Source organism: Cupressus sempervirens, chromosome 11 (assembly GCF_028749045.1).
Source record: "Cupressus sempervirens isolate cs-2001-9-10 chromosome 11, ASM2874904v1, whole genome shotgun sequence".
In the NCBI taxonomy this organism is placed as follows: Eukaryota; Viridiplantae; Streptophyta; class Pinopsida; order Cupressales; family Cupressaceae; genus Cupressus; species Cupressus sempervirens.
In genome coordinates this window covers 315,753,830-315,776,220 of record NC_143128.1, presented here as the reverse complement: position 1 = coordinate 315,776,220, position 22,391 = coordinate 315,753,830, and the positions used below count along the sequence as shown (strand labels likewise).

The following is a 22,391-nucleotide window of genomic DNA, read 5'->3' as shown; positions in this document are numbered from 1 at the left end:
TGATAGCATTGTAAAGATATAATTGTTTGTTTGAGCAGTGAGCTCATCTAGCATCCTTTTGTATTGTAATGTCAATTCCTAACAGAGTTGAGGCCTCTAACAAGGACAAATACACTATACGCATGTAATAGACTCCTAACAAGGTCAATATCTTTCACAAGATACTTTTGATTAGAGGATCATTTTGTGGGTACCATCCCCACCAGGGTTTTCCCTTGGCTAGGTTTTCCCTAGTTAACAAATAATGGTGTTATGAGTTGCATTGTGTTATGGCTATGTTTACTTTTCAATTTGATAATATATGCAAGTTTAAAGATAGTTAATGATATCCATAGTTGGGCAAAAGTTTGTGGAACATTGATTCACCCCACTCTCAGTCTTTCCTATTTCTAACACTATTATCATCTTTTTTATTTTAGGTGTGACACTACAGGAGAAAGATACTTGAAAATCTGATTTCGTGATACTGTTATGTAGTGACTTACTTGATATTTAATATTAAAAAAATAAAATGAGCAAGCTTTATATAGAGGCCCCATGTACAATGGAAGGCTTAGACTGATTCCAAATCAACTACTAAGATTATTCAAAACAAACCTAATTGGAATTAGTTACAAGCATTGAATGTTGGCAAATGAGAAAATTACATTGCATTAAAATACACATCCTTTTAAGGATGGACCCATGAGAAAATTCATTGTCGTAATACACTAAATACATTTCACATGCCAACTTGGAATCTTTGTTTCAATTCCACTTCTTTGTCATCTACAATTTTGAAATTTTCTCATTAAAAAATATTCTTGAAATTGTTCTTGCCATTATATCCCGGCCTTGATCCTTCGTTATTTAGTGAGATTTGTATATTTGCAAGTTGATCACCACCCTTGGTAATCAATTTGCAAGGTGAAATGCAAGCAAGGCATCTCATAATCCTTTCCTCTACATTGTTGAAGTTGTGATGTCCTTCTTCCTTCAAGATGTTTTTGATGTTGCAATAATCTTATTCAAGCCTTGTCCTTGAACTCCCCTTCCTTAGTGCACTTGCCCGAACATCAACTTCTCAACGATCATCTCCAATCTACCTCCATGTATTGACCTATGAAAAACAATAGAAACAACCTATGTTAAATTTATGAAATAAACTGCAAAACTTAAAAACATTTTATGATACATCTCTAAGAACATGATTTCAGTTTTCTTCAATTTTTTATTTTCCTTAGATAATGCATTAATGCATGCTTTTGAAAAATGCATACCCTTAACTGAATTTACACTATTTCAAACACCATGAACAAATCCTTTCTTCATTTGTTGTAGATGTTGAGAATTACTCTAATTTTCTCCCAACACTCGCCCAAATCTGCTCTGCAGATAATAGATTTGTTCCCAATTCGAACTAAGTTGTTATTGAAATGATTGCCTTTAATTGTTTTTATAAGGCATCCAATCAAAAGACATTGCAGATTAAGAAGTTGGCATTCTGTCCTCTCAGAATTCTTGTTCCAAGACATTGCACTTTCATGTTCATTCAAAAACAAACTGAAATTTATATTCTCATTTAGATTTCTAACATTAGCAAATTGAATTCTTCTTCGATCATGTGGATTTTAATCTTAGACAAGCATATTTGGTTTGAATCATGTGGATTTCTTATGCTAAATATTTGGATTCTCCCTTAAATCGCCCAGATTTCACATTGCCTTCAATTCTGATTTTCATGCAATTTCAATTTCTCTCTGGTTTTCTTCTTGCCAATTCACATTCTTCATTGCATAGTTTGGATTCCAACCTTGCACAAGTTAGATTTGTTCTTGCATTTCAGATTTTTAAAAAAACTTGAAGGCTGGGCGGAATTTCCAAGTTCCTTAGGAGATTAATTCCAAGGGAGGTCGGAATCTTATCCCTCTTGGAATTTTGTTCCAAGGGAGGTCAAAATTCCAACCTCTCTTGGAAAACTTTGATGAGGTTCACAAAATTTCTGCTAAGTCTTTCAAAACTTGCCATGTTATGCAAAGATTTTGTCATGAAAAGCTCGGATTTCACTATGTTTGTATGACTTCTTTCCCCGCTTGCAAATTAAATCGCCATTCTTGACTTGGAAAGATGTTGATTTGAAAGATGATTAGATTACAATGCCCAGATTTAGACCTTAGTCTTAAGATTTTTCATCCATAATACAAATCGAATTTCATAATGCCAATGGAATTTTCCCTAACCAAGGTTGAATTCCCAACTATGATTGGAGATTTGTTCCAAGTCAGGATGGATTTCCAACCTAGCTTGTAAATGTGTTCCAATTCAGGTCGGATTTCCAGACTAACTTGGAAATTCTCTTTCACGTTCACTTGGAAAATTGGTTGTGGGTTGGCGAGTTTATCATGGAGAGATTAACTTTCACCTTTTTCACTGGACTTTGCCTTCAACCATTCAAATCAAAATTCAACACTCCAAATCAGAATTCAATGACTCAAATCAGAGTTCTCTTCATAGAACATTTGCATAAGTGTTGTCCAAAGGTTGTAGATTTGTCATGACAAAGTGAGTTTGAAAACAAAACTTGATTCACCTTTACCTTAAACATTTTAATTGATTTGCAAACCCAGTTTTAAACAAGGTTTTGGAATATGCATCGCAACAATTGAATTTTGCAAGTACAGTCAGATTGGATTCAAGATGCAAGTTGGAATTTCACCTTTTGAGAATTTGCATCACCCCTCCAATTGCACTTTCAAATTGGCCCACAATGTTAAGTTCATTTTCAAGAATTTCATAAGAACAAAATCATGCACTAATTGGACACCTGATGATCTTTAGGAATTTCATCTGTAGGCAATCCAAAAATCTCACTCTGTTGGATCAGGACTTGACAGCAAAAATCTTTAAACTTGCTCCAAGATCCTAACTTGCAACTGGGCATCAACTTACACCTTCTAAGACCTTGCCCAAACTTCTGAATTTATCACGACTTTGAAACCACTGCCAAACCTAGACTGAACTAACAAACTACTAAACTGCCAAGCAAAACGTGGGGCTCCCCATTTGCAATGGAGCGTGTGTGTTCACAGCACCTCACTGCACAACACATTCTTAAGGATTTATGGAAAAATATGATCAGTAGGTTGAATCCAGAAAATTAAAAACAAAACATTCTAGGTCAAACCCACATATGTTTACAACTTACCTAAGCTAGACTGAACTAGCAAACTACTTAGCTGCCAAGCCAAAAAAATGGGGCTCCGCAATTTCAATGAGGCATACAGCACATTCTTAAGGATTTACAGCAAAATATGATTAGTAAGTTGAATTTAGAAAACTAAAAACAGAACTTTGTAGGTCAAACGCACAGCTGCCTTTGCAACCTACCTATTGAAAACCTATGGCTCAAATGAAATTGCATCCTTTCCTCTTTGAGCTTCAACAGGATCCATCTAAGGACCAAGAAGAATGCTCATATACCAACAAGTACCAACAACTATAAATAGATGTCAAAAGTATGCAATTAGGCTGGGGCGGCAAAACTTAAGTGCCATAAATAGGAACAATGAATAATTCTACTGTTTGTAATTTGTAGGCTCTAGACATTTGACAGAGCAGTTAAGGAACAAGTTGAGTTGTATCCTCTATTTGTACTTTCTCTTTCAATCAGTAACATCAAGGTTGACGAGCTATTGCTGCTACCAAGGTGGTTATTGTCCTTTGGGGATTTCATACGGTAAATTTTCTGAGTTTATTGTTTTTTACTTAAATGCTTTCATTTCGAACATGTTATTTTCTGATACTGTATCAATTGTAGATTCTTGAATTCTGATATGTTTGAGAGTATAAAAATTACTGAGTAGCATTAATGGTAGGAAATCAAAACCACCACCCTTGGGTTAAGCTTCCCTAAACAGCCTCAGGGTGTGTATTCTTGCTGATGAACCTGAAGCAGTTGGAGGATGGCTTTGTTGCCTATCTACTGCATTGAACTTTGGCAGTGTGTTATTTTGTTTTGTTTTGTAATTTAATGCTATCTACATATGTATGTAAACTTTCAGTTATTGTGGATATTTGGTAGGCTCTAGATATATAATCTCTTAACAAACTAGTAGCTTTATCAGATTATGATTTTTTGTGGGCCATGTTTTGAATGCCAAAGCTTTTAATACTTACAAGCTATTGGCAAGATGATGGATTGTAAGCTACAACTTTTTTCAGGAGAATGCTTGATGATCACCAATGCAAAGAATAGAATGTGCCAACTAGATCTAATTAGAGCATTTTTGCAGCAAATTACAAGATCAAAGCCATAATCATACTTACCATTAGGGCATGTCAAATTAGACCCAAAAAAATGTGTTCAAAATAAACTTATTTATTCCTTAGGTGCAGAATATTGTTATTGGGTTGTCTTGAATTCATCTTTAACAAGAGGCCTGAGAGAAGAAAGGACAAGTAGCGTTGCATTAAGAAGGCCCGAAAACTTTTGGGATGCCTAACAAATCATCAAATTTGAGAACTTTGATCTAGATTGTTTTATTTTGTTTTTTTTGGTCGTATTGCTCAATGCAGAAATCCATATGATAACGTGCAAACTAAGTCGATACAAAAATGAAAAATATCATACAGAACACAATTGCAAAAATTCTACATATCTTTTAGCTCCAAATAATTTCTAGACACACATTTGGAAATGTTTGCTAGTGCAATGCCACATTACCATGTAGGTATAATCATAAACATTCATCCTGCCATATTAACAGTATCGTGATATCAAGTTAATATCAAGTCAACAATGCTACATTATCATGATATCAAGTTAATGTTGTCACTGGCTTGAAGATTCATTTTGAAACCTCAACTTTGGAAGGTTTCTTCTCAGTTTCCTGGAGTTCAATTAGGATCATTTTAATTATTTTTAATTCTAATTGTTCTTCAAATGGCTATAATAGAGTTATATTGTTTATTGAGATCTGGGCCCAAAGTTTTATGAGTTCTTAGGTTTATCAGATTATGGCTCACCAGTTCCCTGTTTCAAAACCTCAAACCCATTTGGGCTGAGCTCATATAAACTAATTTTTAAATTTATTTTTGAAGTGCATAGTTTTGCATGGTTTACATTGGTAACTGTTGTTCTTTCCACAGTTGCAGAACTTGTAGGAGTGAAGAAAAGAGATGTAGTCCACAGTTGCAGAGCTTGTAGGAGTGAAGAAAAATCATGAGTTTTCAAAATCAACTAAGGACATGACATTGAGGAAGAATCACAAGTTTTTTTCGGAATTCACAATCATGTGTGGAAAAATTAGGGGCATTTACAAAGTCAAATCACAAACATATGAAAGTCACATTTTGTAGAAAATTGTGTTTAAAGGACATGGATGATGGACAAGTCGCAGATGTTTGAAACATGGAGTGGGATTTTCAGAAATCATAAAGGATGTGAAAGCATCAGCTAATATGATATGTAGAAAGGGCATGGCAATATTTGAAAAAACAGATGTGACTTTTTGAAGCTCATGGGCATTTTTCCTATATTTCTAAAGCCTAGCCATGAACAATTTGTGGTTTTTAAAATCCGCAAAAGTCTTGCCTGCATTCAGAAGGTTCAACGTCCGAATTTATAAAAGGGGGTTTCCAAATATTTCAGAGGGTTTGAAATTTCTTAGCTAAATTTATTTTCTGGATCAATATATTTTCAAAATTATGGAAAAAAATTATTTTCTGGGTTGTTAAGTAAATGGCCAATACTTAGAACACAGTATTGCTGGAATAACAGAAATTAACAGGCAAATGTAAAATTATATGAGTCATGAAATAACAATTTACCTTTGAGTATTGAGAATGTGATAGAATCATGTTAGGCATATAAACCAACTGCATTAATAACCAAAGTAACTTTAATATACACCATAGAGAAGCCCTACTGGTTTCAAAACTATCAAGATGATCTAATTTTCAACACTCAAAGTGCTACAACAGCACATGACCTATGGGATAGCTTGGAAATTATATATCAAGTTTCAGAAAAAGGTCAAGTACTGTATCTCACAATTTTGTAATCAAATAGTTTGATAAGGGGGTCTTTGCCTAAACATTCTTAAAAATCAAGAATCTTAACGATTAGCTTGTCACTATCAATTATATGGTTGCACTAGTCCTTAACATTCTCCTCCTTCCTTTCAAACATTGGTGGAGTCTTTGAATCTACTGGTTGAAGCTCAAACCCTAGATTTTTAAAGGTCAATTAGCATTTACAATAGAGAGAGCGTAAACAACAAATAGAGGAATATACATCCAACCCCTCTAAAAGTGTTCTTATTGTGCAGTGGCAAACCTGAAAATTCTTGTAACAGCACTCCTTCCACTCAATCCAAGGAAAACGCAAAGTGTTTTTATTGTAACAAAAATGGCAATGTTAAAAGGAATTTAAAAAAGAAAAGTGCAATCTATCTTGCAAGCGAAAAATCATAGAAAAGTTAATGTGGCCATTGGTGAGGAAGAATATGGATCAAATGATGAATTTCAGAATTTGCAGTCATCGCTGTAGAACACAATTCTTCTATTTGTTGAAACAGTAGAAGATCTAAAAAAATTCTTTAATCAATAAGAATAACTTCGATAAACTGATAAGCATAAAAACGGAATTGATAAGAGAGCAATCACAAAGAGAAACCTCAACACATGAAGCACATGGAAAGCCCAAAATGGGTGCAAAACCACAGTGAGAAATGCTGCTAGGATCTACTGTCTTAATTCAGCCTCACAAAGAAATAATGTGTACAAAGTTTCAGGGGTACCAACCCTAAGGAATCACCAAATTCCTTTCTTGAGAGCATGAACTCTAACAAAAGCACCAGCTTATCAATTTGTGCACCAACTCAGCATCTTAGACATACCTGTTGGGAGGTTGGTGCCTCTGCACCCTCTAGGTGAAGGTACCGTTCAGCATAGACCAATGGATTTGTGGCATGTGCTTAACCGCCTCCTGTGGATCCTTGTCTCCGGTTGTTGGGACATTCATTGACAGCTCGAGCTTTTGGTATAAGGTAGCAGTGATTCCAACAAGTGGTATCAAAGCGCTGGGTTACAGATTCAAATCCCTCAGGTCATATTGAAAGGGGGATTGCTGGGAGGTTGGTGCCTCCACCTCCTCTAGGTGAAAGTACCATTCAGCATAGACCGATGGATTTGTGACATGTGCTTGACCGCCTCCCATGGATCCTTGTCTCTGGCTGTTGCGACGTTCATTGACAGCTCAAGCTTTTCGTGTAATGGCAGCAATGATTCCATCAATACTAACCATAGGGATGTTACAGATTTTCTTTCGTAAACTGCCACTAACTTACTTTTGTTTCAATTCAGAAGCATTACACATAAAATTTGATGTTTAACGTTCATATTTCTGCAAGTAATAATATGGGACTAATATGGGATGAACACACAAAGAGGGATGGTCAACCCATGGTATAGAACAATCCACACTTGCCAGAAACTCTATTATTGTGAATCGCCTTGCTCTATCCTTAATTTTGAGCATGAGTGATCAGGATTCAGGAATGAGAAGCAATGGTGAAATTAAAGGTGGAATTGACTGGAGTGGACAACATCATTGTGTAGGTTTTTGCATGCTCTTGACAAAGATATTGTGGAGATTAATTTGCAGAAGGCGGGGAGCTGTCAGATTGCACATCAGCTATAGATACGAAAATGGAGAAAACTAGGTGGAAGGTATTCAAAACCCTAAGTTTGGATCAACAATCTTGCAATATATTTTTGAGAGTTTGGAGTTTCTAGGGTCACCTTTTGCCAAAGGATGATGGGGAAATTTTATGGGAAGCATGTGATGACCCTTACTATAAAGGCCACTAAAACCCTCAAACTGGACTTAGGAATTTTGTCAAACAGTTGGCATGTAACCGAATAAGGCTGCAATATTACTAATTGTTGTACAACGAAACCTCAATATATGATGCCAATAATGTATGAACAACAATTCCAGATTATAACACTACCAATCTAAGAGATAGATGACAATATGAAACTCAAATATGAAGTCCAATGCAATTCTGATTTTATGACAGCAAATAGAACTGATTACAATGAGAGACTGTCACAACTATGCACTTCTAATACATCAAGCTCTTGACAATGCAATGTTATGACATGAACAATAACCCAGTTCAGATTTGGAATGCAAATGACGAAACTTTTACAGCAGTTATTAATGACTGGAAATAACTATTTATGTAATGACAGTGCTGACTGTTCTAATCCTTAACATGCAATATTTTGGCAATCAATATTTTGTGCACCTGGAATAGCTCCAATTTTGCCGGATATGAATGCTGGATTAATGCCACACGAAGACCTCACAATCTGCCCCAAACCGACTCACAAAATTGCTGCTGCTGCCCAACTGGCAGGGCCGTATAGGTACGGCCTGGTACGGCTGCTAGATAAAAATATTGCAGCGTTTTTTGTCACTCCAAAAGCAATAAATCTGGGCGCCTAGGGTTGCTGAATAACCCCCTAAAATATGAAATTCATCCGTCAAGCCAATTAGGAGTTATGAGCAAAAACGTGGGTCCAAACCCTGGACTGGCAGTCTGAAAATAATGCACAACTGCGTCTTCAAACCCTGTTAATCAATCCACAAATGCTAGGGCACAACTGAAACCCTTATTCCAACCAAAGTAAACCCTTATAACTGAATCTCAATGAAGTCCAAATGAGATGGCTGAATTACCAACTCCTCAAATGCAACAATTCAGGTGATATTTCACACCCTCAAAGTCGCCAATCCAAGGGAGTGATTCGTTCCCAAAGATCAAATAATAATTTGTAGACCCAAGAGACTACAAATTTTCTCCACAATGGAAGAAGTAGAAGAAATCTCAAATCCACGCATGTCCAAATGAGAGGCCCAGCCCTCTATTTATTCACTTTTCTAAGAAGTTGCTAGAACTTCTAGAAACATCCTTTATAAAATCTCATTATAATGCACTTTTTATAATAAAGTAATTTTATAAAATAAAAAGTGCAACTCAACTTAAAATTATAACATGTAGGCCCCAATAACACATAATAATAAAATATAACCTCTTAACACTTCTTCAAGAGCAAGATATGACCATCTGATCCGTAGAATTGACTCTCTCTCCACACCATTTGCCTACGAGAGTCTAGAATAGGCAAATCCATGATCAATGCCATGTCAAACTAAAGAGGGGACATTACAAAGCATGTCTTCTAAAAAATCCAGCATTGCTTCTTAGGGTGCAAAAAAAGCACCCAAAGTTCAGAAAATCTGTAAAGGCCTTCCCTACCCAAGGAATTGGATTCTCCTCTACCGATTGAATGGGTCCATTGCAAAGAAATTATTGGAATATTGCAGCATTGTGGAGGCACAGGGTCTTTGAGGCCCTACAGTTGTAAGGTCATTGGGTGTGTGGGTGTCAAAGCTTGCTTATTTCTTGCCTTTCTGTTGATTGTTGCCCTAGCCTTAGCATGTTATCCCCAACCATGTGATCTACACTCCACCTACCTTGTATGAATGAAATCCCTTTGATTGTTAAAAAGAAGGGTGTTAGCCCTAGAGATAATGAAGATTTTAAAAAGCCTCAAGAAGGACAACCCAGTAGAATATTTAAAGAAGCCTTACAATTGAAGGAGGAAGAGATTCTGAAAAATGCTTGCTTTAGTGTGGCAAGTATCAAAATCTAGATCAACCCAATGAAGGGAACTAAGGACCCTCTGCTTCCTAGAGTTTTAAAACTCTACCCTAATGATGAAATGGTTACTTCCATGAAAAAGAGGAATGTACACTCAAAGATCTAGCCATCTTTTTTACTTGTTTAAATAACAATACCCTACCTACCAAGAATTTTTTCGACAAGTAGCTTATTTTTGTTTGGGGTAAAAAGCTTGGAATATACTTTTTACTTTGCAACAATGATTCAAGAAGGACCATTTTGTTTATATAGATTTACAAAGACGATGTTACAATTGTGAACTAGAGACGAAAAACAGAAACTAACTAATAAACTAAAGACTAACTAAGATGAAGATTAAAGAAAACATTACAACATTCCAATACCCTCCCTTAATGGTAATCGTCTGACTATTGGCTTTTGGTCACAAATTCTTCAAAACATTCTACCACTATTGAGACTCTCTTGGATCTGAAAAATGTTAATGACCAAGAAGCCATCCATACGAAGTTGGGTAGCCAGAGACACCGAGATGAAACTAAACCACAATTTTGAGGAAAGTTGCCAAACCCTTTTGCAGATGTGCAATATACCCCAAAGCAGACTGCACAATGATTCCCCAAGAACTTTTACAGTTGATTGAGCACTACAACTCAACAAAAACTACATGAAGCCACGATTTTTTAGATGAAAAAACGAGCAAAACTAAAAAACAAAATCCAAGACGCAAAAATATTTTTTGAGGAATAACTTATTAAAACCCAACAAATAATTTTAGAGGAATAAATTATTAAAACCCAACAGAAAATTGTTGAGAAAAAAATGTATTAAAATCCAAAATATAATTTTTGAGGAAAAATTTATTAAAATCGAATAGATAATTTTTTAGGAGAAATATCATTAAAACCTAACAGATAATTTTGGAGGGAAAAAACTTAAAACCCAATAGATAATTTTTTAATGGAAAATTTATGAAAACCCATCAAAGACTTTTTAAGAGAAATTTATTAAAATTTAATGGAAAATTTATGAAAACCCATCAAAGACTTTTCAAAATAATTATTCATCTGTGTTATATTCTTCCTTCGTGCGTTCTATTTTTTATACATGTTGCTGGGAGTGGTGGCCAACAGTCACGTCCCTCAAGTACTAATTAATCAGTTTATTATAGTTATGTTATAATATATTTTGTAATATATTATCTCATATATTATTATTATTATATAGTATTTAAATATATTAGACTATTTACTTTTATATTTATATATCCATATTGTACTATTATTTTATATTAATTATTGTACCATATTTATTAATAGATATAATCTTATATCGATTAATATATTTATTATTTAAATTTATTAGTCAATTTATTATCATTAGTTATTAATAGTATTTATATTCAAATGTGATAGTATTTAAATATATTATCATCTTATTGGTTTATAATGTAATTATAACATTTATTTATTCTTCTATCTTGGTATTATTATTTATTTATTATGTTTTAAATTTATTCAGTATTAATATTTAAACCTTATTTTCAAAATGGGTGCTTTAATTAAGGTTTCAAATGAGGGGATATGGCAATCCTCCCCTCTCAAAATTGTTTGTCCTCAAGCAATGACACTTTATACGAATATTTCCATATAAAGTTAAAATCCATAAAAAATATGATGTAAGAAAACATAAGCATATATTAAGTATATGTATTGATGCATAAATACACAAAGCAAACACAAAGTAGACACATGAATGCATGAAGACACGAAGCATACATGATGTAGACAGATGATGTATGAATACACAAAGCATACACTATGTAAACACATAATACACACATTATGCAATTCCTTGATAAAGTCCTATAATTTCCAATTTTGAGGGTCAAAGAAAATATTTACAATATTTACTTATTGTACTTGATTGTGAACCCTACAACCCCAAAATCATTAGTAAACATTCATATATAAATTTCAAAGAAAGGTGTCACCATAAATTATGTTCATGCTAATTCCATACTAAGCCCAAGAGCAAGACTTTGACCCTCTTGGCCTTGGTGGCAAGTGTTAGGCATCCATACGAGGTGGCTTACTTAGCAGGATGCTTGTTTTCTTCCATATTTATACTTTATCAAGATCTAAGCCCAAGGGCGGGAATTTGACCCCCTTGGCCTTGATGGCAGGTATTAGGCATCCATCAAGGTGGTCTACTTAGATTCCTTCTAAAGTTGGAGGAACTACAATAGGGTGCCCTGTTACCCAACCCTAGGCCCAAGGGCAAATCCTCTACCCCCTTGGCCCTCACCATTCCCCCTTACTGTTGTTACCTCTCTCCAATCATTACTTCCAAGATGGTGCCTTTGTATGATGTAACTTAGGCCCATTCCATTACAGGGCTTACCTAGTGCCCTTGTATGATGTAGCTCATGCCCATTGCACCGCAGGCCTTACCTAGTGCCTTTGTATGATGTAGGTCATGCCCATTCCACTGCAAGCCTTATCTAGTGTCTTTGTATGATGTAGCTCATGCTCATTCCATCGCAAGCCTTATCTTATCTTGTAAAGAAATGATCTAATGCAAACTATATATAAATCCACATAGTGTTTTATTGATATATATGAGCTTCAATTATATTTTACTATTGAAAATATACAATGTATGTTCCATGACACCATATACTCAACCAAAATATACAAGTTCTCAAAATAGATAATATATATGTTCCAATATCACATAGATAATATAAATGATAATTTTAAATTAATCTATGTAAGGAAAACAAAATATTCCCTAATATGATCCCATAATTTAATAATGGTGATCTACATATTTAATAATAATGACAATTCACACACTTACCTCTTAATTGCTTCTTCGCTCTTTTATTGTATGCTCTTTATTTGTATTCTTTCAATTGATCTTTTAAGGTCAGTTGATTTCTATGTCCTTATGTCCACCATGCTAATCGTTTTTTTTTATTTGCTTGTTCCTGATGCCATTTGTAATCCACAAACATACTAATGTGATTTTGTGACCTATCTATTATCCTTTAGTTAATACAAATGTTTTTTCTTTATATAATCGTTGCTTTTGAGGTATCCAAACAAAACCATTTTCATAGTAAATTCCTTTGGGGGTTTTTGTGCTAGGTTTGAATATAATAGTCCATTGATACTTCATTGACACGTCTCATTTCTTGCTGAGCACCCGACCATGGTTAATGATCTGGATGCTAAGTGATGTGGGTGTGTTGTCGATGTTTTTTGATAATATTAACTTTCTTGCAGAAAAATGAATATCCCTATCTTGCTCCCAATCATGATCCTTGTCTCATGATCTCCTTCTGCGATAAGGTGATATTCAAAGCAAGTTTGTATGTGTTTGCTAATAGATTTTGCTCCTTAATTGGCAAAAAATGCTGTCATTTTTTTCAGTTGTATATTCTTTCTATAATAGCACATCGTTATTATTGTTATCCACATGGATATTCCTTAAGGTGCTGGTTTATATGATTATAATGCCTTTGCTATGATGTATCCATATGACTTGTTACGGTAATCTTCGTGTGTTGTCAATATAGAATTCCCATTCATTCTAATAATTGCATTCATTCTTGGTAGAGATCAATGGATTCTTAATCATATGATTGGTCATCACGAGCATTATCGAATGAATCGTTGATGTATCATGGTTTTATCAGCAACAATGAATAATTTCTAGTGGCTAGGCTTTGGAGATAAAAATCCGATTTGTAACTTGATCTCATTGTCATGGTTATTGATTCATTGCTAAGCCCAATTAGCTGATCTGGTAATTCATAATTCTCCTTGGTGAATATATGGGCTTTCCTTATGCTTATCGCTTTTATAGCCATATCGGGTTCATAGTTACTGTTTGAACATTACATTTCACCAACTGCTTAACCCAAATAATTCATCATTATGCCATGATCAAAGTATTGATATAGGAAAACATCATTCTTCACTACATATACATCTTCAGGTCTTGAGTAAAATTGATGCCCTTCATGCAAATATATGCCTCAAAGTTTATAAGAATTTTGCTTATTATGACCAGTGCATAACTCTTGTGGACAGTTAAATAAAAGGAGCACTCGGCAATTGTCTTTTAATGATATAGATTCTATAGGAGATATTCGATGCTGTCATCAGTAGCTCTATATCCTAAATAATATGTTAAATAATATGGTTGTGACCAGGCATGTATATGCTTCTTGATAAATCAATATATTTTCACAAACATTCTTTAGAAAAGTCCCATCTGTAAGGTATATGGTAAATCAAGATTAATAGTGCCAAATGCAAAATTCTAAGTATAAATATTATTCCTAAACAAGAAATATAATTCTTTATCTATGAAATATTAAATCCTTGCAAATTTATTTTCACATTTGCAATGAATACTACTCCACTCTTGCAAATTTCTGCACAAGCTAGCAAGATACACAGCTCTGATACCACTTGTAATGTCCCCCATTAGATACTCCATGATTTAGGTTTAATCTTTCCTTATTTTTCAAAATAATTATTCATCTATGCTATATTCTTCCTTCGTGTGCCCTATTTTTTATACATGTTGTTGGGAGTGGTGGCCAATAGTCACGTCCCTTAGTACTAATTAATCAGTTCATTATAGTTATGTTATAATATATTTTGTAATATATATCTCATCTATATTATTATCATATAATATTTAAATATATTAGACTATTTATTTTTATATTTATATATCCATATTGTACTAATGTTTTATATTAATTATTGTACCATATTTATTAATACATATAATATTATATCGATTAATATATTCATTATTTAAATTTATTAATCGATTTATTATCATTAGTTATTAATAGTATTTATATTATCATCTTATTTGTTTCTAATGTAATTATAACATTTATTTATTCTTATATCTTTATATTATTATTCATTTATTATGTTTTAACTTTCTTAAGTATTTATATTTAAACCTTAATTTCAAAATGGGTGCTTTAATTAATGTTTCAAATAAGGGGATATGACAAAAATTCGAATGAAGTTTGGCAAGGGGCATAATTCTACAAAATTTAGTTTATTAAAAAATCTAGATAGTATAACTACAAAATTTTAGATATAGCTTAGCAAAAATACAAAAAATAAATACTATTTTTTACATGTATTAATTAAGTTAAATTCAATTTTATTTTTTAAATCTAGTAAAAATAAAATAATATTCGTTAAAATATAGAAAAAATTAAAAAGAGATTAAAAAGGAACCTAAACTTTAAAAAAGAAACTTCAGTTTCTCTGAAAGTCGCAAAGTAACCGAACAAGAGCCATCAACCTTTGCACAAAGATGGAACGAAGGGGTGTTGATCATAGCAACTTCATGCAACATGTAGGTCAATGTCACCTTGTCTTTGTCGTTGTGTGTCTTGAAACCTCTATCACACAGTCACACATCAACAAACTCGTCTTCCAAAAGAATACATTATGCCCTAACTGCTCGCAGGAGATAATTTGTCCTAAATCTATATGCCATTTCTAATGCAAATTTTAAAACGAATTTTGGTGCCAAATTTCAAGTTTTAAATATGAAATTCAACAAACGTTGTGACTAAGATAAGAAAACCATCACAGAAAGCTTCGTCCAACAAAACACAAGATCTTGCATGGTAAAACAACACATACAACTCATGTCATGCCCAAAATTTACAAGGCTAAAACTCAACTACAATTTCTTTTTCTTTTCTTTTTTGAAGCAAGCTTAGGAATTCCACACAAGGGACATAGCTTTTTCAAATAAGTCATTGGATGGCAACATACTATTAGTTAGTATAGTTAGTGAGTTAGTGAGTGTTAATTATTAATTAGTTATGGTTATGGTGTAATATATTATAGAATTAAAATATATATAGATTATATTCCCTTATGGTGTAATATATAGATTATATTATGGTGTAATATATTATAGAATTAAAATATATATAGATTATATTCCCTTATGCTAACTACATCTGTTGTATACGAGAATATATATATATATATATATATATATATATATATATATATATATATATATATTAGTGGAAGTAGGTTATATATGTATGTGTGTGTGTGTGTCATCCATTTGATAAATATGTACAAAACCTTTATTCAAACCATTCACTCAACGATGTATAGTAACGCACTTAATATTTAACATGTATTGAAAACCTATCATAAGTATTAACTAATGAATGTTTTATAAATATTATTGACTCATATTATATAATATGCAGATTGTGTAGAGGTTAGAATTAGCCTTCAGATGTACCCGATGTCCTTCAACTTATTGCCTAGTAATTACTCGTAATAGTATATAAGAAAATAAAATACATATTTGTTGCCAACTTTCAGTTTTTCCCCTTTGGGTCTGTAGTTGTTAGGATTTTGTTCAAGATTCCTTGTCATGGTAGCCATTTGGTAACTCACTTCTCATCTAATCCCTAAGGCTCCCACCTTGCATCTTTTCCAAGTATCCTTTGCTTTACCATTCCCTATCCCTCCATGCGGGTTTCTTGCCATTCTAGAGCATTCGGGATTTAGGTGATTCAGGTTTGGTTGGGTTATGTCTTCAGCATCTTCCCCATTAGAGGTGAGTTCTCCTTGTTTTCGTAACTCCTATCTTACACCAACATTCTCATCTCCCTTGGAATCCAAATAATCTGACTAGCTATCCGACTTGGCAAAGTTCATCAAGCATGTACCCGAAGAACAAAGTCTCGATAGCATTAAGAGATGTATTCCTGCTTGACCTACGAGTTAAAGAGCTAGAAAAGTGCAAGTTAAAGGCAAGAAGGTCTCGAGTCAGAATTCCAAGGTAAAAATCCATTTTTATGAAGAGGAACAAGTCTTCGAGTTTTTAGCTGCTCTCCGATGGAAATGTAAGTGTTCTATTCTACTTCTGAAATAGCATGACTTATACTCAATTCAAAAAGTTTTTATGCATAAATGAGACCTAGGTGTGATACTAAAAGGAATTATTCAGAGCCCGTAATGGTGAATCCATGTTCGAGATCTCATCTCAAGGTATATGATCGAAACAAAGGGTAAATGCAGTAGAGTGTTTCCCCCAACAGAAAGTGTTGCTTTCAAAGGGGTTTTCCGTCTAAAGGAAATATAAAAGGCTTCTTCTCCAAAGACTTTAAAAATAAAAAGCTACGTGAATGTAATATGAGAATATTCTACGGAGATACCCAAAAGATGCTTCCGATAAAGTCAATCGTTAAGGCCCAATTCTAATATATAGAAAATCAAGTGTTGGATGCTCAATGCAGAGAATAAGAAAATGAAGTGCCCAAGGTATCAAAGGATCATTCCCCGCACTGCAATCCCGAATCAAAGGAGAGATAAGCTTACGGAAAGACGAATATGCACCCTCTCCTCCGCACATATTCACTCTGGATCCTGAAGTAAACAAGGCACTTTTCGTTAAACTAAAAACCCTTGTTTCGGTAAGTGGCTTTTAGTGATACGATTTCACTTTAAGTGAGGTAATATGGCTTTCAGATTTATGAATCTTTATGTGCATAGAAACAGAAAGTTTTAAATAGTTGTTGATTATTGAATTTATTGCAAATCCTACCATTATGATCGTTGGTTGTGCTTAATTTCATTCGTGTGGTGCCAACATTCAGATTTCTGCATCTATTTCATCGGAATTGCCTCAAAAATGTTTCCTCATTTTAACGGCTATTTATCGAGAAGTCCATCCTCTGTGAAATCATAGTAAATGACAATCAAAGCAATAGGTTATGATAAACTTATAGGCTTGGAAAGTGAATTAAAGGATCTTACTGATACCTCATTCAAGTTCTACGACCTAGGCGATCTTCACAGAAGGCCTAATTCTCAGCCCATTCACCCGATTACGCAAAAATTGAAAAAGAGTGGATTGGTGGAAGCTGCCAGATTTCCCATGGCTATGCAAGCTCCAAAGCTAGTTAGAGAATGTACCAAAAGATATGATCCAAAGATGAAGCAAATTTTGCTTCCTGATCAATGTATCCTTCTTTCAAAAAACAAGGCTTTGATGCAATCTGTATTTGGCGTGCCTGTGAAAGAGCAGTATTGTGATATTGATTTCGAGTCCTCTGCATCCATGTTTAATGAGAAGATAACTTTGAGAAGAGAAGATATGCAGAGGACCTAGTTCCAAACACCTCGCTCAAAGAAGAGCAAGATGCCAAAAATGCTCTTTGGGACCAATTTGAAGAAAGAAATCGTTGATATCCTGGCCTTACTATTGAGATTAAAGGGAAAAGAAGAAATTCTAGAATTCACTGAGCATCACTTCTTCCTGGTACAAGCCATATGTGTCGAAGGACTGCAAATCAACTGGGCCGAAATCATATGCGACAAGCTTGCCTCATGGTTGAATTTAGCTAGGGGATTCAAGAAGTTTTACATGTCTTCGTATTTAATCTACGCCTTGGCTATGCATCACCTATGGTTGGGTCTTCCCAGGACTGAAGACTATGATGAAAATACAGAGGTGTATGAATTCTACCCACACCTTCAACTGCAAAGGAGCTTTGAGGAGTATGTGAAAGTGAACGACGCCTTCAGATGATGTCGAGAATTGCAAGGCTGCCTCGAGCGAAGATTTTCAACAGAATCAATTTTGGCTATTAGCCAGTTCAGATGCTCTTTCATCCAATTTCCGAGTTTCTCCTACCTACAGATCGGTGCTTTTGATGGTTTTCCCAAAAGACTTCCTAGGTACCCACAGGATAAGGTTGTTCTTGTCGAATTATGTCAGCAAATACTTGAAGTGAACACCTTGTGTTCAAATGGAAAGAAGATAGCTGGGATTTCCTTCCCGTAGTGGTTGGACCCTATTCCTATGCCTATAGATTCGATGCTCGGAATCTAGTTAAGAGTTTTGAAAGTAAAATCAAGTTGATTGATTATGAGGTACTCAAGCCTCAGTATGACCTTGTCAACTTCTTGAGGGATCAATTGAAGCTGGGATATGTCCATAGACATGTTCCAGATATTGAAGATTTTTGGGTTGGATGTCTCAACGAATATCAGACCTAGGAGAAGTATTGGTCCCTGATGACAATTGATGAAATTAAATTGTATAATGGCTATTGATGTTTCTGATCTTGCAGATGACGGCCTCTATATGCATCCCTCGTCTTATGAGTAGATTAAAGGAACTCCCATTATGTCTACCCCGCCTGCAGGTCTTGCCATCGATACAATGGAGGTCCTAATGCACAAGATCGTCCGGAGGACGAACAAATGGGTAGTGGACCCGAGCAAGAAAGAAGAGAACGGGAAGCACAAGCTCCACTAGTGGAGTGACTTCTGGAGCTGCTCAATCAACTGCAACAACCTCCACAACTACTATCACTTCAACATCTGTGGGCCCAACCCAGTCTATCGGCCAAGAAGGAGACCAACCCCCGGAGAAGAATGTTCCAATTACCCCTACTTGTGGAGGAGGATCTCTTCCAGATACAAGAAAAGTCGAGGAGAAGGACAAGGACAAAGAAAGGGAAAAAGAGCAAGAGCAAGAGAAGTCCGTAGCTAAGCCTGCCTCCCCTATCTAGGTCATTAATCTTGATGGTGACACTAATCTCATGGATGGACAAGAACATGATGCATCCCAGCAAGGGGATACTTTGGTCCTCTCAATAACCAAAGTCATTGCTTTCCCCACTATTTCTCAAAGCAAGAAAACTCCCCCAATGGCAAGAAAACTCTTTGATCCCACTACTTTGCAATCAGCGATCAATGTCCTCTCAACCGAGTCATGGTTGGAGGAGACTATTGATCAGAAGAAGCGGAGATATGAAGAAGTCACCCTATCCAAGGACCTCATCACACAGGCAACTTCTTCTCAACCACAATCGAAGAAGACAAAGAAACAAAAGTCCATAGCAGCATTGGCCACTGATCCCTCTACTGGGCACATGTTGATGGAGATAGCAGAGCCTTAGAAGGAGGGCAAGTTCCATGAGCTCTATGTCGATGATTTTCAAATCAGAATGGTACACATTGGTATTCATGTCCATGATTCCATGGTCAATATATGGAAGTCTACCAATGAAAAGATAGGAGACGGATTGGAGGAGTTGAGGGCGGAGAAAGAGGTACTCAAGGCCTTAAACAAAGAACTAATGGACTACATCAGGTCTGCACTCAGAAGCACTTCAACTAGCACATTCGACCCAAATGCAGAAGAAAATAAGAACTTGCTTTTAAAGTTGCAGCAGGAAAGACAACTTGGTCAAATTGGTAGATCATGGATTGATCAAATGAAGGCACAAGGTCCCCCACTCATTGAGATTTTAGGAAACATGTTATTAGATGCTCACAAGTTAAGGGAGGTAGCTTCTAGTCATCAAACTACCATGCAAAATGCAGCAGATAGACTGGCAGAGCAATTGGCACTGTTGCCAGAAGTGATCGACATGAAGACCAATGTTGCCATCTCCCATGGGATCCTTAAAATAGGTAGAGTCATTGTTTCATTGGAAACAATCTTTTGAGTTTATTGTGGAAAGCTCTGCAAGATCTGCAAATGAGTTTAAAGATGTACATGACCTAGTGCGGAAGGTTATAGAGAAGCTTTTTGAACACTTGAAAGTGCTGCACATAGAGTCATATGTATCTAGCAATGGCCGATTGGTAGACATTGAGCAGATGAAGACCAAGTTCTTTGTGTTTGTCGATAAGGCCACTAATCCACTCAACTTCCAGATGTCAAAGATCCAGGAGCTTTCATCAGCAAACTCCATCTTAAGGCGGGCATTGGAGAAGTTCCAATCAAAAGTCGCCAAAGTGAATGAGTTAACAGAGATGCACGACTACTAGATGATTCGAGCTAACAATATCATAATTCCAGGTGTCGACGAGCTAGATAAAGTAACGGATGCAATGAAAGCTCATAGAGCTAAGGCAGTGACTCCGAAGAAAGCATGATGCTCTGATATTCTCTAAGACATCTATCATTCTCTCTTTGCTATCTCATTTCTCTGTTGTAGCCATTTTTGGCATTTCCTCCATAGGCTTAGACTCTGTAACGGATGATGACTTAGTCAAGTCCTATTTTTAGCTTCCTTCGTTCAGAGATGCTTTGCATTGCAATCATCAAATGTAACTGGCCATTTTGAAAAGGCTTATATATTTAATTTTTTGAGAAAGTAAATAGGATCGGCAAAGTTATTTTGTCCCAAGGTATTGAAGGATCATTCCCCGCACTGCAATCCCGAATGAGGGTCTTTGAGAAGACCACAAATGAAATAAAAAGCCAAATTATTGTCTTGCAAAGAGAAATTATTGTTTGCTTGCCGCTCAAAATGAAAAAAATACAAAGAGAAAGGGCAAAAGTAGCCATAAAACAAGCATAGTAGTATCTCAAGGTGTTACAATCAACCTTGAAGAAGCAACACTTGAAGGCATAATGGGCATAAAGTGCTCACTTCATGGCCCATGTATCCACAAATCCACCACCACTTCTGCCACTTCGAGTGCAGCACCACCATCAGTGTTGCAAGCACAATCTATAGATAATTATTTTGTACACAAAAATACACCTGGAGCATAGCCAACATTAAAAGCAACTAGGTAGAATACGGAGGTGCATCAACAAGTAGACATTGTTTGTGTTGATTTATGGTACTTCAACAACATCCTTTTCAATGTGGCAGAAAGTCCATATTGGCATAATTTGGTTACTACAATGACTATGACGTTAAAAGACTACAAGGCATCTTCTCATGCAAACTTGAGTGGGAGGTTAGTCCAATTGTTTTAGTTTTAAAATGTTTTAATTTTGTACTTTTAATTTTGAATCTTGATAACTTATGTTGAGTTTTGATTTTTAGAGCATAGACTAAATTTATGTGCTTGTTTTATTTAATAGTAATTATCAAAAAAAAAAAAAAATTATCCAAATTGTGTACTTTAACATTTAATTTCACATTGTACTTGTAGGTTGCTCACAAATGCAGTTGATAGGGCAAAAGAAGAAACGAACGGAAAAATTTGGGATGCCCCATTCTTTCTGATGGGTGGACAAATGGCAAAAGCTGCACCATCATTAATTTTTTGATTTCTTGCAAGAATGATGTCATGTTATTGAAACCCGTAGATGCCTCCAACAAGGTGAAAATTGTCGAAACTTTGGGTCTAATGTTAAAGTAATTTGTTATGGAGGTGATGGGAATTGAAAATTTTGTGCAAATAATAATTGATAATGCAGCAGCATATGTGGCAACTAGTAGAATCCTCCGAGACAAACATACTGCACTTTTTCAACACCTTGTGTATCACATCTTTCACCTTCTTTTAGAGGGCACAGGAAAACTAGATTGGGTGAGACCGGTCTTAGAGGAAACGAGGAAGATCACCAAATACATCTGCAATCGCCATTGAATTCTTCACTTGATGAGACAACACACCCACACGGAGTTGATAAGAATGGATGTCACAAGGTTTGTAACAGTTTTCTTAACATTGCAAAGTATTCTTAGCTCTTTGATGACTTTAAAGCATGTGTTTATGATTCAAGCATGGCTAGACTCAAGTTATTTAAAGAATCCTAAGACGAAGAGTGTTTCATGCATTGTCTTCAACAACCTATTCGCACTAAGAGCTACAAGGAATGTGAAGTTAGTTTGAAAACTTGAATATTAAA

General features: G+C 35.1%; 1 protein-coding gene across 1 annotated transcript in view; it reads right to left on the bottom strand.

The window, feature by feature from the left end:
- Positions 1-559: 559 nt before the first annotated feature.
- The window catches only part of LOC149529389 (uncharacterized), a 56,457-nt gene continuing 34,625 nt past the window's right edge, over positions 560-22,391 (bottom strand). Inside the window, exon 2 of the mRNA XM_089810101.1 lies at positions 560-1,099. The gene's annotated coding sequence lies outside the window, so the exon portion shown is untranslated. The remainder of the gene's footprint in view (positions 1,100-22,391) is intronic.